The 17,902-nt window shown below is 43.5% G+C and overlaps 1 protein-coding gene across 1 annotated transcript in view; it reads left to right on the forward strand.

Moving 5' to 3' along the window:
- The window catches only part of si:dkey-71h2.2 (low density lipoprotein receptor adapter protein 1), a 136,243-nt gene that overhangs the window by 112,522 nt on the left and 5,819 nt on the right, over window positions 1–17,902 (forward strand). The gene's annotated exons all lie outside the window — the stretch shown is intronic.

Consider the following 17,902-nt stretch of genomic DNA (forward strand, 5'->3'; position numbering starts at 1 on the left):
GGAAGACACCACCACCACCACCCCCGAGAGGAAGACACCACCACCACCACCCCCGAAAGGAAGACACCACCACCCCCCCTAGAGGAAGACACCACCACCCCCCCTAGAGGAAGACACCACCACCACCACCCCCCCTAGAGGAAGACACCACCACCCTAGAGGAAGACACAACCACCCCCCCTCCTAGAGGAAGAACATCCTCTCACTATATAGGGAATAGTAGAGTGAGGTGCAGCTATTGTATTGATATCTCATTACTCTAACACCAGCAGTCTGCCACCAGCAGTCTGCCACAGTAGTCTGCCACCAGCAGTCTGCCACCAGCATGCTGCTCTAGTAGTCTGCCACAGTAGTCTGCCACCAGCAGTCTACCACAGTAGTCTGCCACCAGCATGCTGCCACAGTAGTCTGCCACCAGCGGTCTGCCACCGGTAGTCTGCCACCGGTAGTTGGCCACCGGCAGTCTACAACCAGCAGTCTGCCACCGGTAGTCTGCCACCGGTAGTCTGCCACAGTAATCTGCCACAGTAGTCTGCTACCGGCAGTCTGCCACCGGTAGTCTGCCACCGGTAGTTGGCCACCGGCAGTCTACAACCAGCAGTCTGCCACCGGCAGTCTGCCACCGGTAGTCTGCCACAGTAGTCTGCCACAGTAGTCTGCCACCGGCAGTCTGCCACCGGCAGTCTGCCACTGGCAGTCTGCCACCAGTAGTCTGCCACTGTAGTCTGCCACCGGTAGTCTGCCACCGGTAGTCTGCCACAGTAGTCTGCCACAGTAGTCTGCCACCAGTAGTCTGCCACCGGTAGTCTTCCACCAGCAGTCTGCCACCGGTAGTCTGCCACCGGCAGTCTTCCACCAGCAGTCTGCCATCAGTGGTCTGCCACCGGTAGTCTGCCACCAGCAGTCTGCCACCAGCATGCTGCTCTAGTAGTCTGCCACAGTAGTCTGCCACCAGCGGTCTACCACAGTAGTCTGCCACCAGCATGCTGCCACAGTAGTCTGCCACCAGCGGTCTACCACAGCAGTCTGCCACCAGCAGTCTGCCACCAGTAGTCTGCCACCAGTAGTCTACCACCAGCAGTCTGCCACCAGTAGTCTGCCACCGGCAGTCTGCCACTGGCAGTCTGCCACCAGCAGTCTGCCACCAGCAGTCTGCCACCAGTAGTCTGCCACCAGTAGTCTGCCACCGGCAGTCTGCCACCGGTAGTCTGCCACCGGCAGTCTGCCACCAGTAGTCTGCCACTGTAGTCTGCCACCGGTAGCCTGCCACCGGTAGTCTGCCACAGTAGTCTGCCACAGTAGTCTGCCACCGGTAGTCTGCCACCGGTAGTCTTCCACCAGCAGTCTGCCACCGGTAGTCTGCCACCGGCAGTCTTCCACCAGCAGTCTGCCATCGGTGGTCTGCCACCGGTATTCTGCCACCAGCAGTCTGCCACCAGCATGCTGCTCTAGTAGTCTACCACAGTAGTCTGCCACCAGCATGCTGCCACAGTAGTCTGCCACCAGCGGTCTGCCACCAGTAGTCTGCCACCAGCAGTCTACCACCAGTAGTCTGCAACCGGCAGTCTGCCACCGGCAGTCTGCCACCAGTAGTCTGCCAGCAGTAGTCTGCCACCGGCAGTCTGCCACCGGTAGTCTGCCACCGGCAGTCTGCCACCAGTAGTCTACAACCAGCAGTCTGCCACCAGTAGTCTGCCACCGGCAGTCTGCAACCAGCAGTCTGCCACCAGTAGTCTGCCACCGGCAGTCTGCCTCCGGTAGTCTGCCACTAGCAGTCTGCCACCGGTAGTCTGCCACCAGCAGTCTGCCACAGTAGTCTGCCACAGTAGTCTGCCACCGGTAGTCTGCCAAAGTAGTCTGCCACTGTTGTCTGCCACCGGTAGTCTACCACCGGTAGTCTGCCACCGGTAGTCTGCAACAGTAGTCTGCCACCGGTAGTCTGCCACCGGTAGTTTGGTGAGAAAGCTGCTGGAACAGACTGTCTGGTATTTAATTTGAAAGGTTCTAGATTATTTTTGTCCAGAATGTTGATTAAAGCCTTTGTGAAGAACAAAGGATAACAGGAAACATGTAATCAATAATTGTTAGCTGCTGTACTGCTGCATTCATTTCAGAGCAACATGTAGGCCTCGTCTATTTAGGTGATCTTTGTACCATGACGTTTAGCACGAGTGGGATTAGAAATACAGAAACCAAACAAACAGATAATATCTTAAAGTGTTATCAGAAGCCAAACAGTCAAATCTTACATTTCGATCTGATCTTGAGAAAAACTATAACAATTGAGAAGCTAAGCAGATAGTGTGTGCTATTGGTTCTGGTCTAAAGTAGTGCACTATATAGGGAATAGGGCTCTGGTCTAAAGTAGTGCACTATATAGGGAATAGGGCTCTGGTCTAAAGTAGTGTTCTATATATGGAATATGGCTCTGGTCTAAAGTAGTGCACTATATAGGGAATAGGGCTCTGGTCTAAAGTAGTGCACTATATAGGGAATAGGGCTCTGGTCTAAAGTAGTGCACTATATAGGGAATAGGGCTCTGGTCTAAAGTAGTGCACTATATAGGGAATAGGGCTCTGGTCTAAAGTAGTGCACTATATAGGGAATAGGGCTCTGGTCTAAAGTAGTGCACTATATAGGGAATAGGGCTCTGGTCTAAAGTAGTGCACTATATAGGGAATAGGGCTCTGGTCTAAAGTAGTGCACTATATAGGGAATAGGGCTCTGGTCTAAAATAGTGCACTATATAGGGAATAGGGCTCTGGTCTAAAATAGTGCACTATATAGGGAATAGGGCTCTGGTCTAAAGTAATGCACTAAATAGGGAATAGGGCTCTGGTCTAAAGTAGTGCACTATATAGGGAATAGGGCTCTGGTCTAAAGTAGTGCACTATATAGGGAATAGGGCTCTGGTCTAAAGTAGTGCACTATGTAGGGAATAGGGCTCTGGTCTATAGTAGTGCACTATATAGGGAATAGGGCTCTGGTCTAAAATAGTGCACTATATAGGGAATAGGGCTCTGGTCTAAAGTAGTGTACTATATAGGGAACAGGGCTCTGGTCTAAAGTAGTGTACTATATAGGGAATAGGGCTCTGGTCTAAAGTAGTGCACTATATAGGGAATAGGGCTCTGGTCTAAAGTAGTGTACTATATAGGGAATAGGGCTCTGGTCTAAAGTAGTACCACTATATAGGGAATAGGGCTCTGGTCTAAAGTAGTGCACTATATAGAGAATAGGGCTCTGGTCTAAAGTAGTACCACTATATAGGGAATAGGGCTCTGGACTAAAGTAGTGCACTATATAGGGAATTGGGCTCTGGTCTAAAGTAGTGCACTATATAGGGAATAGGGCTCTGGACTAAAGTAGTGCACTATATAGGGAATAGGGCTCTGATCTAAAGTAGTGCACTATATAGGGAATAGGGCTCTGGTCTAAAGTAGTGTACTATATAGGGAATAGGGCTCTGGTCTAAAGTAGTGTACTATATAGGGAATAGGGCTCTGGTCTAAAGTAGTGCACTATGTAGGGAATAGGGCTCTGGTCTATAGTAGTGCACTATATAGGGAATAGGGCTCTGGTCTAAAATAGTGCACTATATAGGGAATAGGGCTCTGGTCTAAAGTAGTGTACTATATAGGGAATAGGGCTCTGGTCTAAAGTAGTGTACTATATAGGGAATAGGGCTCTGGTCTAAAGTAGTGCACTATATAGGGAATAGGGCTCTGGTCTAAAGTAGTGTACTATATAGGGAATAGGGCTCTGGTCTAAAGTAGTACCACTATATAGGGAATAGGGCTCTGGTCTAAAGTAGTGTACTATATAGGGAATAGGGCTCTGGTCTAAAGTAGTACCACTATCTAGGGAATAGGGCTCTGGTCTAAAGTAGTGCCCTATATAGAGAATAGGGCTCTGGTCTAAAGTAGTACCACTATATAGGGAATAGGGCTCTGGACTAAAGTAGTGCACTATATAGGGAATTGGGCTCTGGTCTAAAGTAGTGCACTATATAGGGAATAGGGCTCTGGACTAAAGTAGTGCACTATATAGGGAATAGGGCTCTGATCTAAAGTAGTGCACTATATAGGGAATAGGGCTCTGGTCTAAAGTAGTGTACTATTTAGGGAATAGTGCTCTGGTCTAAAGTAGTACCACTATATAGGGAATAGTGCTCTGGTCTAAAGTAGTGCACTATATAGGGAATAGGGCTCTGGTCTAAAGTAGTGTACTATATAGGGAATAGGGCTCTGGTCTAAAGTAGTACCACTATATAGGGAATAGGGCTCTGGTCTAAAGTAGTGTACTATATAGGGAATAGGGCTCTGGTCTAAAGTAGTACCACTATCTAGGGAATAGGGCTCTGGTCTAAAGTAGTGCACTATATAGGGAATAGGGCTCTGGTCTAAAGTAGTACCACTATATTGGGAATAGGGCTCTGGTCTAAAGTAGTACCACTATATAGGGAATAGGGCTCTGGTCTAAAGTAGTGCACTATATAGGGAATAGGGCTCTGGTCTAAAGTAATGCACTATATATGGAATAGGGCTCTGGACTAAAGTAGTGTACTATATAGGGAATAGGGCTCCGGTCTAAAGTAGTGCACTATATAGGGAATAGGGCTCTGGTCTAAAGTAGTACCACTATATAGGGAATAGGGCTCTGGTCTAAAGTAGTGCACTATATAGGGAATAGGGCTCTGGTCTAATGTAGTACCACTATATAGGGAATAGGGCTCTGGTCTAAAGTTGTGCACTATATAGGGAATAGGGTTCTGGTCTGAAGTAGTGCACTATATAGGGAATAGGGCCCTGGTCTAAAGTAGTGTACTATATAGGGAATAGGGCTCTGGTCTAAAGTAGTGTACTATATAGGGAATAGGGTTCTGGTCTAAAGTAGTGCACTATATAGGGAATAGGGCTCTGGTCTAAAGTAGTGTACTATATAGGGAATAGGGCTCTGGTCTAAAGTAGTACCACTATATAGGGAATAGGGCTCTGGTCTAAAGTAGTGTACTATATAGGGAATAGGGCTCTGGTCTAAAGTAGTGCACTATATAGGGAATAGGGCTCTGGTCTAAAGTAGTGCACTATATAGGGAATAGGGCTCTGGTCTAAAGTAGTGCGCTATATAGGGAATAGGGCTCTGGTCTAAAGTAGTGTACTATATAGGGAATAGGGCTCTGGACTAAAGTAGTGCACTATATAGGGAATAGGGTGCCATTTGGGACATGCATCCCCAGTCTCATGCTTTTGTCGATGCTGATCAAAAACATGATATACACCGTCTCTGTGCTTCATGTCTTTGGGATGGACCTGGGCCTTGACTGACTTCATATCGCTTCTTTACTCAATGACCTTCAACAACTGGGGATGTTGCAATTCTCTCAGAAACTAAAGAAAGCTTTTCCAATCCATCACTGCTTTTGTACGAGCTGTTCAAACGGGAAAGAGACAGTGAGCAATGTGGATGGAACAATTACTGGTACGAACACCACTAGGGATGGACTGGAACAACTAGGGGTGGACTGGGACAACTAGGGGCGGACTGGGATCACTAGGGGTGGACTGGGACCACCAGGGATGGACTGGAACAACTAGGGGTGGACTGGGACAACTAGGGGCAGACTGGGATCACTAGGGGCGGACTGGGATCACTAGGGGTGGACTGGGACCACCAGGGACGGAATGGGACCACCAGGGGCGGACTGGGACCATCAGGGGCGGAATGGGACCACAAGGCACGAACTGGGACCAGAAATCGGCCCTGGAATTTCTAACACAGCAGCCCATTTTGGTCCTTGAGGCTCCCGCATTGGTCTGTTTTCCCCCTTGACGCCATCGTTATTAGTGCAAAAACACCCATTAGGCTAAAGTTGGACAAGCCCATCTGGCATTTGCCAGAATAGCCCTATGCACAGTCCACCTGTGCTGTCATGTGAGAGTGGATTGACGTTGGCGTTCCCAATCAGGACAAAATGACGACACTCAACAAAAACAAACATGTTACTGTGTTTTAATGCGCCTGAAGACCGCCGTTCAGTTGAAATGATAAACCACAGTGGAATCCTAATTCCACATGGAAGATATCACCTACCTGTTGTCGACGGTTATGCAGCCTCAAAACAGACAGGTTAAGGAGGCTGTTGACGTCTGTTCTTCAAGAGGTCGATGTGGATACAGATTTAACGTAGAGGTCAGTGTGGATACAGGTTTAACGTAGAGGTCAATGTGGATACAGGTTTAACGTAGAGGTCAATGTGGATACAGGTTTAACGTAGAGGTCAATGTGGATACTGGTTTAAAGTAGAGGTCGATGTGGATACAGATTTAACGTAGAGATCAATGTGGATACAGATTTAACGTAGAGGTCAATGTGGATACAGATTTAAAGTAGAGGTCAATGTGGATACAGATTTAAAGTAGAGATCAATGTGGATACAGATTTAAAGTAGAGGTCAATGTGGATACAGATTTAAAGTAGAGGTCGATGTGGATACAGATTTAAAGTAGAGGTCGATCTGGATACAGATTTAAAGTAGAGGTCAATGTGGATACAGATTTAAAGTAGAGGGCAATGTGGATACAGATTTAAAGTAGAGGTCAATGTGGATACAGGTTTAACGTAGAGGTCAATGTGGATACAGATTTAACGTAGAGGTCAATGTGGATACAGATTTAAACTAGAGGGCAATGTGGATACAGATTTAAAGTAGAGGTCAGTGTGGATACCGATTCTAAAGTAGAGGTCAATGTGGATACAGATTTAAAGTAGAGGTCAATGTGGATACAGATTTAAAGTATGAATCATAGAAATAGAATTGGTCATGGGTACACTCAAAATGGCCGCCGGGTCAACCCGCCAAAACTGCCCCAAGTGACTTGAGCTGGAAGGTCCATTCTAAGGATCCTCCTTATATGATGTGAATGACATCATGACACGCCAGCAACTATAAGAGTATAAAAAGACGTATTTCCAAATGCTGTTTTTTCTCTCTCTATGTGAATAACTAGTGTAATAATCACTGTACATATGTTGATTTTAATTATTTTAAATGACTAGGTTCTGGTCTCAATAGAATCAGGGTTACTTGGAGTCAAACCATTTCATCTTGAGTCTCGTCAATAATTAGGATGCTCGTTTGTTTTTCGCATTGATTTATGCAGTTGTTTAAATTGTGTATAGAACTTGTAAATTGTAAATTTAACTTTCTGACAGCAGCAATAGGTTTTATTTTTTAAGATTGGATACAATTGGTTTGTGTTACGCACCATGAGGTCAATAATAACAGTATTGTCATATTTGAAACCTAGAATGTGTCCGAAATGGCACCCTATTCCCTATATAGTGCACTACTTTTGACCAGAGCACCATAGACCCTGGTCAAAAGTAGTGTACTATATAGGGAATAGGGTCCCATTTGGAAAGCACCCACACACTTCCCTGCTCCCTCTACCCCTCATTCCCCAACAGTCATACAGGATCTGAAATATCTATGTTCACTGCAATAACGTCATGGTCAATGTGATTGTCTCTTCTCATAATTGAGTTTATTGTAAAGAACACGGCTGCAACACACACACACACACACACACACACACACACACACACACACACACAGGGAGTCATGAGGTGTGTGTATTTAATCAAAAACAACAATTCTCTAATCTTAGTAGATTGAGTTTAATGTCAACCCCCCCCCCCCCCCCCCCCCACCAAATAAATGTTGATATAGGTTTCTTTGTTTTTCCCTTTCGCCTTTCAAGTCCAAGGTCGTACAGTACAGTTCCAAGGTCGTACAGTACAGTTCCAACAGTACAGTTCAAAGGTCGAGCAGTAGAGTTCCAAGGTCGAGCAGTACAGTTCCAAGGTCGAGCAGTAGAGTTCCAAGGTCGTACAGTACAGTTCCAAGGTCGTACAGTACAGTTCCAAGGTCGTACAGTACAGTTCCAACAGTACAGTACAGTTCCAACAGTACAGTTCAAAGGTTGTGCAGTACAGTTCCAAGGTCGTACAGTACAGTTCCAACAGTACAGTTCCAAGGTCGTACAGTACAGTTCCAAGGTCGTACAGTACAGTTCCAACAGTACAGTTCCAACAGTACAGTTCCAACAGTACAGTTCCAAGGTCGTGCAGTACAGTTCCAAGGTCGTACAGTACAGTTCCAAGGTCGAACAGTAAATTGAAATGGAATGATGGGTTTTCTCTGCTGTACTTTTCTGGCCACGTCCGTTATTTTTCCAATCTGGAGGAAATGTTTTGGGTTGCAGCATTTACCTCAGCTCTGAATTGGTGTGTTACCGTGTGTGTGTGTGTGTGTATGTGTATGTGTGTGTGTGTTTGCATGGTGAGTGAGTGTGTATGATGGGATGTGATGTGATGTGTGTGTCTGTGTGTGTGTGTGTGTTTGCATGGTGAGTGAGTGAGTGTGTGTGTGTGTGTGTGTGTGTGTGTGTGTGTGTGTGTGTGTGTGTGTGTGTGTGTGTGTGTGTGTGCGTGTGTGCGTGTGTGTGCGTGCGTGCGTGCGTGCGCGTGCACGTGTGTGCGTGTGTTCCAATATGGTGACAGAGACTCAATCTAACTGGGGAGAGATCTTCAGATGTGCTGTGAACACTCAGAAATGGGGTTTTAGATGAGAAGCCACAGCACAGAATAAAAGTAACCAATATTTTCTAGCAACAGGTTGACAATAAATCATTTTGTATTTCACAACCAGGCAAAATGCCTGATCTTTATTATTCAAGTAAATTATTCCCTAAAAATATATTATCCTATAAGTAATCATAATGTTTTAAAAACATTTTCAGAATATATTTGATCTGTCTCTGATAACTGGTCTAAAGTTTGTAATGAAGTTTATAGTTTTATCACTTAGTAAATATACAAAAGGGAGGTGCTTCATTTTGCTGAGATCTATGCAATAGTGGGAGTTCCATGAACAATGTAATATTATCATTTGTGTCCTGCAGTTTCCTGATCATGTAAAAAATGCTATTTGTACAGACTTTGAGAACAGTTTTGGTTTGCTTAACATAATGCATAATAAAGGACTTTGTTCAAATATTAAACTTTGTCATTACTGTTCTTACACAGGGATGTTAACTATGCAAAAATCGCTCCTCCGAGTTGCTAACATTCTAATACTGTGATTCGCCTAAGAAATGCAAATTATTATGTGGATTATAATTAATGGACATTTTTGTAGCGGTTGATAAATATCAAATCTGAAATTTCAAAGTGGAAATAGTCAAACTTCAGAAGCCTTTTTAAAATCTCAAATAAAATATCAGACTTGTTCAGAAAAGTGCTTCTGCAACAGGGTGATCAAATTAAGATCCTACATCTGTATTTTCAAAATATCACAGCTGAGCCTCAGCATTCTATCGCTTAGTGTAACCCTGATAGAGCTACAATACATCACAGGTGTATATATATATTCGTATATTTTTTTGCACACAACAAAATACAAAACAATATGATGGGAGTTTAAAAGGAAAAACAAACGAGCATATGCAGGAGAGAGGCTTGTCAAGACACCTAACCCCATTTTATGTTTTTGAACATCTAATTCTACATTGATAGTGAGAGTTTGTAGCTCTTACAACCCTTGGGAAATGGGTAATCTAATTCTACGTTGATAGTGAGAGCTTGTTGCTCTTACAACCCTTGGGAAATGGGTCATCTAATTCTACGTTGATAGTGAGAGCTTGTTGCTCTTACAACCCTTGGGAAATGGGTCATTTAATTCTACGTTGATAGTGAGAGCTTGTTGCTCTTACAACCCTTGGGAAATGGGTCATCTAATTCTACGTTGATAGTGAGAGCTTGTTGCTCTTACAACCCTTGGGAAATGGGTCATCTAATTCTACGTTGATAGTGAGAGCTTGTTGCTCTTACAACCCTTGGGAAATGGGTCATCTAATTCTACGTTGATAGTGAGAGCTTGTTGCTCTTACAACCCTTGGGAAATGGGTCATCTAATTCTACGTTGATAGTGAGAGCTTGTTGCTCTTACAACCCTTGGGAAATGGGTAATCTAATTCTACGTTGATAGTGAGAGCTTGTTGCTCTTACAACCCTTGGGAAATGGGTCATTTAATTCTACGTTGATAGTGAGAGCTTGTTGCTCTTACAACCCTTGGGAAATGGGTCATCTAATTCTACGTTGATAGTGAGAGCTTGTTGCTCTTACAACCCTTGGGAAATGGGTCATCTAATTCTACGTTGATAGTGAGAGCTTGTTGCTCTTACAATCCTTGGGAAATGGGTCATCTAATTCTACGTTGATAGTGAGAGCTTGTTGCTCTTACAACCCTTGGGAAATGGGTCATCTAATTCTACGTTGATAGTGAGAGCTTGTTGCTCTTACAACCCTTGGGAAATGGGTCATCTAATTCTACGTTGATAGTGAGAGCTTGTTGCTCTTACAATCCTTGGGAAATGGGTCATCTAATTCTACGTTGATAGTGAGAGCTTGTTGCTCTTACAACCCTTGGGAAATGGGTCATCTAATTCTACGTTGATAGTGAGAGCTTGTTGCTCTTACAACCCTAGGGAAATGGGTCATCTAATTCTACGTTGATAGTGAGAGCTTGTTGCTCTTACAACCCTTGGGAAATGGGTCATTCTTGTGCTAGTGTAAAATATATATAATATATATTTTAAAGAAATTAATAAATTTTTGTAATTACTGTAATGGGGTTGAATACTGTAACAGGGTTGAATACTGTAATGGGGTTGAATACTGTAACAGGGTTGAATACTGTAACAGGGTTGAATACTGTAACAGGGTTGAGACTAGCGTGACAGGGTTGAATACTGTAATGGGGTTGAATACTGTAACAGGGTTGAATACTGTAATGGGGTTGAATACTGTAACAGGGTTGAATACTGTAATGGGGTTGAATACTGTAACATGGTTGAATACTGTAACAGGGTTGAATACTGTAATGGGGTTGAATACTGTAACAGGGTTGAATACTGTAACGGGGTTGAATACTGTAATGGGGTTGAATACTGTAACAGGGTTGAATACTGTAACAGGGTTGAATACTGTAACAGGGTTGAGACTAGCGTGACAGGGTTGAATACTGTAACAGGGTTGAGACTAGCATGACAGGATTGAATACTGTAATGGGGTTGAATACTGTTACAGGGTTGAAGAGACACATCGGTTTCCATATATACTGGTTTAGTTTACTGTCATATTCCCTCCCAATGGTAATTAATAACGTCCAACAGGTTTCATCAGAAAAGTAATTATGGTAATTAATAACATTCAACAGGTTTCATCAGAAAAGCAATTATGGTAATTAATAACGTCCAACAGGTTTCATCAGAAAAGTAATTATGGTAATTAATAACGTCCAACAGGTTTCATCAGAAAAGTAATTATGGTAATTAATAACGCCCAACAGGTTTCATCAGAAAAGTAATTATGGTAATTAATAACGTCCAACAGGTTTCATCAGAAAAGTAATTATGGTAATTAATAACGTCCAACAGGTTTCATCAGAAAAGTAATTATGGTAATTAATAACGTCCAACAGGTTTCATCAGAAAAGTAATTATGATAATTAATAACGCCCAACAGGTTTCATCAGAAAAGTAATTATGGTAATTAATAACGTCCAACAGGTTTCATCAGAAAAGTAATTATGGTAATTAATAACGTCCAACAGGTTTCATCAGAAAAGTAATTATGGTAATTAATAACGTCCAACAGGTTTCATCAGAAAAGTAATTATGATAATTAATAACGCCCAACAGGTTTCATCAGAAAAGTAATTATGGTAATTAATAACGTTCAACAGGTTTCATCAGAAAAGTAATTATGGTAATTAATAACGTCCAACAGGTTTCATCAGAAAAGTTCCAACGTGTCGTCAAACTGTAGGAACATTTTTCCAAGGGCATTTAGAATGCTAGAACAGCTGTAACTACAGCACTGGTGTCACCATGACTACCCTTCTTTCTCAGGAGCACCATATTCATTCGTTCATGGGTTTTCCTTCGTGAGAGTCTAGCCCACACATCTCTCTCAACCTCTACGCTGTGGGGGTGTGGCATCATCTCAAGGACTTCATCAAACTGGATACGAGGTGAATGTCGTCTCGAAAAGGCCAGGAAAATCTGTTTTGTCCTGTACCTTTCACTTGTACACTCCTTTTCATCCGTGCCGAGGATGATGTCAAAGCATGTAACAGTTTAAGCACTTCTTCGTTGGAAAAAAAAGACAGTTGACATGACGAGACATCAGCTCACCAGAGGAAGTAAAGGTGATCGTTAAAACGGTCGGCTCATCTCCTTTCCAAGACCCCAACTTTATTTTGGTTTTCCTTTTGGTTTTCCGGGGTGGCAGGGTAGCCTAGTGGTTAGAGTGGAGGGGTGGCAGGGTAGCCTAGTGGTTAGAGCGTTGGACTAGTAACCGGAAGGTTGCAAGTTCAAACCCCTGAGCTGCTGACAAGGTACAAGTCTGTCGTTCTGCCCCTGAACGGGCAGTTAACCCACTGTCATTGAAAATAAGAATTTGTTCTTAACTGACTTGCCTAGTTAAATAAAGGTATAAAAAAATTGAATAATGCCACACAAAGCAGCCTTCTTTTCCGGGACTTAGGGTAATACCCGACCAGGCAAGGCCTCAGGCAGTCTATCTATAGTTTCTATTAAAATGACCAACCTGTTTTTCTCTCCTGCTTAATTTGACCTCCTTACAAGAAATGTATTTTATTACTGATGTTATTGTGCTAGCAGCTAAATGTAAGTGCCAAAATCCTGACGTCTTGTTGTTTGGAGCTAAATAGTGTCTGTTGTGAATATGTGCTACTGGTATTCAACTTGCTAGCTTGCGTACTCCCGCTCGCATTAGCATTGTCATCCGGAATGCATTAGTAGCGATTAGCATTTGTCTGTGGTGCTAGGCTATTTTCGGTTGTAAATCGCTCATGCTTGTTATGTTTTACAATGTGTAGCTATGTCTACATTGCTCTATTGTTCTTTGTACAGCTAGCATGTGTTTGGGTCCACATAGCCTGTTTAGTTGTTGACATGCAAATAGGCAGATATTTTAAACATACTCTGCTATAGCCAAAGTTCTCCTTTTTTCTTTACAGAACCACAAATAGTATCAGAGAGAGTGGTTGTATATGTGGGTGCGCACGTATATATGTGTGTGGATCTTCATTAAATCCTTGAACTGGAACTACTGCTTCCTTGGGTTCTGAACAGACACCCTGTGGTGGTTACTACCGGCCCACTACTTCCTCTGCTTCTGAACAGACACCCTGTGGTGGTTACTACCGGCCCACTACTTCCTCTGCTTCTGAACAGACACCCTGTGGTGGTTACTACCGGCCTACTGCTTCCTAGTGTTCTGAACAGACACCCTGTGGTGGTTACTACCGGCCTACTGCTTCCTAGTGTTCTGAACAGACACCCTGTGGTGGTTACTACCGGCCCACTACTTCCTCTGCTTCTGAACAGACACCCTGTGGTGGTTACTACCGGCCCACTACTTCCTCTGCTTCTGAACAGACACCCTGTGGTGGTTACTACCGGCCTACTGCTTCCTAGTGTTCTGAACAGACACCCTGTGGTGGTTACTACCGGCCCACTACTTCCTCTGCTTCTGAACAGACACCCTGTGGTGGTTACTACCGGCCTACTGCTTCCTAGTGTTCTGAACAGACACCCTGTGGTGGTTACTACCGGCCTACTGCTTCCTTGGGTCCTGAACAGACACCCTGTGGTGGTTGCTACCGGCCCACTGCTTCCTAGTGTTCTGAACAGACACCCTGTGGTGGTTGTTACTGGTCTACTGCTTCCTGGGTTCTGTTGCTACCGGCCTACTGCTTCCTTGGGTTCTGAACAGACACCCTGTGGTGGTTGTTACTGGTCTACTGCTTCCTGGGTTCTGTTGCTACCGGCCTACTGCTTCCTCGGGTTCTGAACGGAACTCAACATCGGCACTCTTCACAAAGAACAACAATGCACTTTGCCCTGACCTTGAAGTTCCTGGCTGTGCGGACTGTTCTGGAATGTGATCTGGACTTAGTGGAGGAGTGGTCAAGTTCCTCAGTGCTCCTCTCCTTGTTCCTTGCTTCTTTTCTTCTGCTGTTCTCAAATGTTTACGCTTCTGACGCTGGCCTCTCTCTCACTGAAATCACTGATCTTTTTCCCCTGCCTCAACATTTCCTTTCCATCTCTGACTCTCTCAAGGTATCGTTCCCATTTTGACGTGCTCGACACCACCTTTGTCTTTCTGCTGCTCATCATTCCATATATGTTTCAATGGAATAACGTTAAATCAAAGATTCTTATAAAATATACATGTATACACTATAATCCTTGAGAGAATTTAGGATCTAGAACGAGTTAATGAAGCCTTGCCCAACTCTCTTATCACTAGGCTACCTACCTTAAAATATATGTCTTGTTCACATTACAGCAAGTGAATATAAACAATATATAATGTATAATATATGTAATAATTAATTTGTTTAGATGCAATATTCAAGAATGAAGTAAATACCTCAACCCTGTTACAGGTTTACAACCCTGTTACAATGAAACATGTTTTTTTGGCTCAAAATGGCCTCTCCTCATGTGGTGGAGGACAGGAGACCACATGGTGGTGTGCATGACATGAATAGATTGTATATTTTTATGGGTTAAAGTATAATTTTGATAAGTACTAGTTTTCCATCTTTATTTCATGTAACGTGGTTGAGTTGGTCAGCTCAACGATCCCCACCTGACTTTAAAAAAAACAACAAAATACAGATATAAAACAATGTGATGACTTTCCTGTTTCTGTACCATGCCGTTGAACATTGTTGAATGATGTCACTTCCTGTTAATGATGGCACATAAGGGTGGAATGACCATTTTTATTGGCGGAGTTTGGTCATAGTGTCAGTTAAAAAATATATATATATTTTTTTTAATAATCAAGTTTAAATTAATCAAGTTTAAATTAATCAAGTTTAAATTAATGCTATATTTATTTCAATTCATTATACTGGACATTTCAATTTGTATACAACATATTTTAACATTTCATTTTTGGTGACCCAATATCATATAAAAAGTCAGAGGGACTGAAATATTACCTGAGCCTAAGAATGACCAATATAGGAATTTTAAGACCGAACTTCTCTTTTCCCTTACAACCCTTGAGTTACAGATTAACCTGTAGCCAAATGTCGGATCTTAATTTGACCCAGTTTCTCACAGCAGTAAAATAATCATACAGTGACAGGAAATGTGAATTACTGTGGATTATAATTAATATATTTTTTTTTATAGGTTTTGATCAAATATTTGTTAGGGAAAATCAAGTGTAAATTACAAGTAGAAATGACAAATTTAAGGAGCCTTTTTAAACCTTGAATACATTACAAGCTTGCATTTCCTGCTGTGGATGATCAAATTAAGATATGGCATCTGTAGAACCTTCTAGCCAGTCTGGTTATCTTGGTTCTGGTTCCAGGAGTTCCTCTACTGTAATTGGATGTTGGATATGTATAAAGCTGCCAACCTGTGTCATCTCTGGGATACCAAATCACCTGAGAACACAGACAGGCAGGCAGGCAGGCAGGCAGGCAGACAGACAGACAGACAGACAGCACTGACAGACAGACAGACAGACAGACAGACAGACAGACAGACAGACAGACAGACTGACAGACACAGTTGAGACTATTTACCATACTAATAAAACATGTTTTTTCTGTTTTGGCTCCCACAGTGCCAGGGAAACAGGACAATAACACTGACTCATAGTATCCCAACTCACCTCTGCCACCCCAGTCACCACCAGCCAGTGGCCCCAACCACAATTATATCCAGCTCGGTCCAGAGGGGCACAAATAAATAAACAAAAAAGAAATTGATGGATCAATGCCATGCTCTTTAACCCTGGGGTGGCGTTTGGCGTCTCTCTCTCCTCTTTTCTCTCTCTCTCTCTCTCTCGCTCTCTCTCTCCTCTTTTCTCTCTCTTGCTCTCTCTCTCCTCTTTTCTCTCTCTTGCTCTCTCTCTCCTCTTTTCTCTCTCGCTCTCTCTCCTCCTCTTTTCTCTCTCTCTCTCTCTCTCTCTCTCCTCTTTTCTCTCTCTCGTTCTCTCTCTCCTCTTTTCTCTCTCTCGCTCTCTCCTCCTCTTTTCTCTCTCTCGCTCTCTCTCCTCCTCTTTTCATTCTAGCTCCTCTGTTGAGACTGACTGTCAATGTGATGTGTTGGATCGATGCCATCCTCCTGCCTTGACCTGGTCTTGGCCTTGTGTCGCCTTATCTGGCCGCCACTATCTCCCAATGGTACTAACCCATCCTGGCCTCGCCACACCTCGCCCTTACCACACCAATGACAAAAGGATTCCAATAGAGCCGCCGTTCCTATCGCCCATCGTCCTTGTGTCTGAACTCTGTCTGAGTTTCTTTTCTTTTCTTTTTTTACAAGGACAGTGCACATTAATCAACGTTTCAGTAAAAGTGACGGTTTTAGCCAGCCGGCTAATTTTCAACCGCAGTCCCTGGGCAGGTTAAGTCTAGGGGCTTGTTCCTTGAAACCTCATGAGGACTTCTCAGATAGAAGACAAAATCTCGGGAGGACTTCTCAGATAGAAGACAAAACCTTGTGAGGACTTCTCAGATACAAGACAAAATCTCATGAGGACTTCTCAGATAGAAGACAAAACCTTGTGAGGACTTCTCAGATAGAAGACACAACCTCATGAGGACTTCTCATGGGCCAAAGTAGAAGACAAAACCTCATGAGGACTTCTCAGGAGCCAAAGTCGAAGACAAAACCTCATGAGGACTTCTCAGGGGCCAAGGTAGAAGACACAACTTCATGAGGACTTCTCAGATAGAAGACACAACCTCATGAGGACTTCTCAGATAGAAGACACAACCTCATGAGGACTTCTCAGGGGCCAAGGTAGAATACAAAACCTCATGAGGACTTCTCAGGGGCCAAGGTAGAAGACACAACTTCATGAGGACTTCTCAGATAGAAGACACAACCTCATGAGGACTTCTCAGATAGAAGACACAACCTCATGAGGACTTCTCAGGTGCCAAGGTAGAAGACACAACCTCATGATGACTTCTCAGATAGAAGACACAACCTCATGAGGACTTCTCAGGTGCCAAGGTAGAAGAAACACAACCTCATGAGGACTTCTCAGATAGAAGACACAACCTCATGAGGACTTCTCAGGGGCCAAGGTAGAAGACAAAACCTCATGAGGACTTCTCAGGGGCCAAGGTAGAAGACACAACTTCATGAGGACTTCTCAGATAGAAGACACAACCTCATGAGGACTTCTCAGGTGCCAAGGTAGAAGACACAACCTCATGAGGACTTCTCAGGGGCCAAGGTAGAAGACAAAAGGAGCCATTTTGACCCGGGGGTTCCACAGGGTTTCCACGTTTCTTCACGGAACCTCCTAGTGGTCAAATGGTTCCAATCAGTTTTCCCCACCGTTCATTTTTCCCATAAGAGGGTTTTGGAAACACTTCAAATAAGGTCTGTGTTTCGTGTAGGCTTACCCTGGCGTGACATTTTGATAACCGTGTAAAATCTCTCTAGGACAAGGTGACTTATCAATATATTCACCTGTATTCCCCACTCCAAAAATAACATGCTAATTAGCTGCTAATGTGGCTATCATAAAGAACTACAAATGCCATGGTGATCTGGACGAGACTGACGAATCGAGGCAAAGGTAAGAATCTCTTGGTTAACTATTTAATGTTAGTTAAATGTAGTAATAGATAAATTGGCTAAATTGAGCACGGGACAGAAATATATATATATTTTTTATGACGTTTCCGCTGGATATATGGGATCGTCAGATCATTATATAGGGGATCGTCAGATCATTATATAGGGGATCGTCAGATCATTA

This window comes from Oncorhynchus mykiss, chromosome 4 (assembly GCF_057628025.1).
Source record: "Oncorhynchus mykiss isolate SJ-2025 chromosome 4, ASM5762802v1, whole genome shotgun sequence".
Lineage (NCBI taxonomy): Eukaryota > Metazoa > Chordata > Actinopteri > Salmoniformes > Salmonidae > Oncorhynchus > Oncorhynchus mykiss.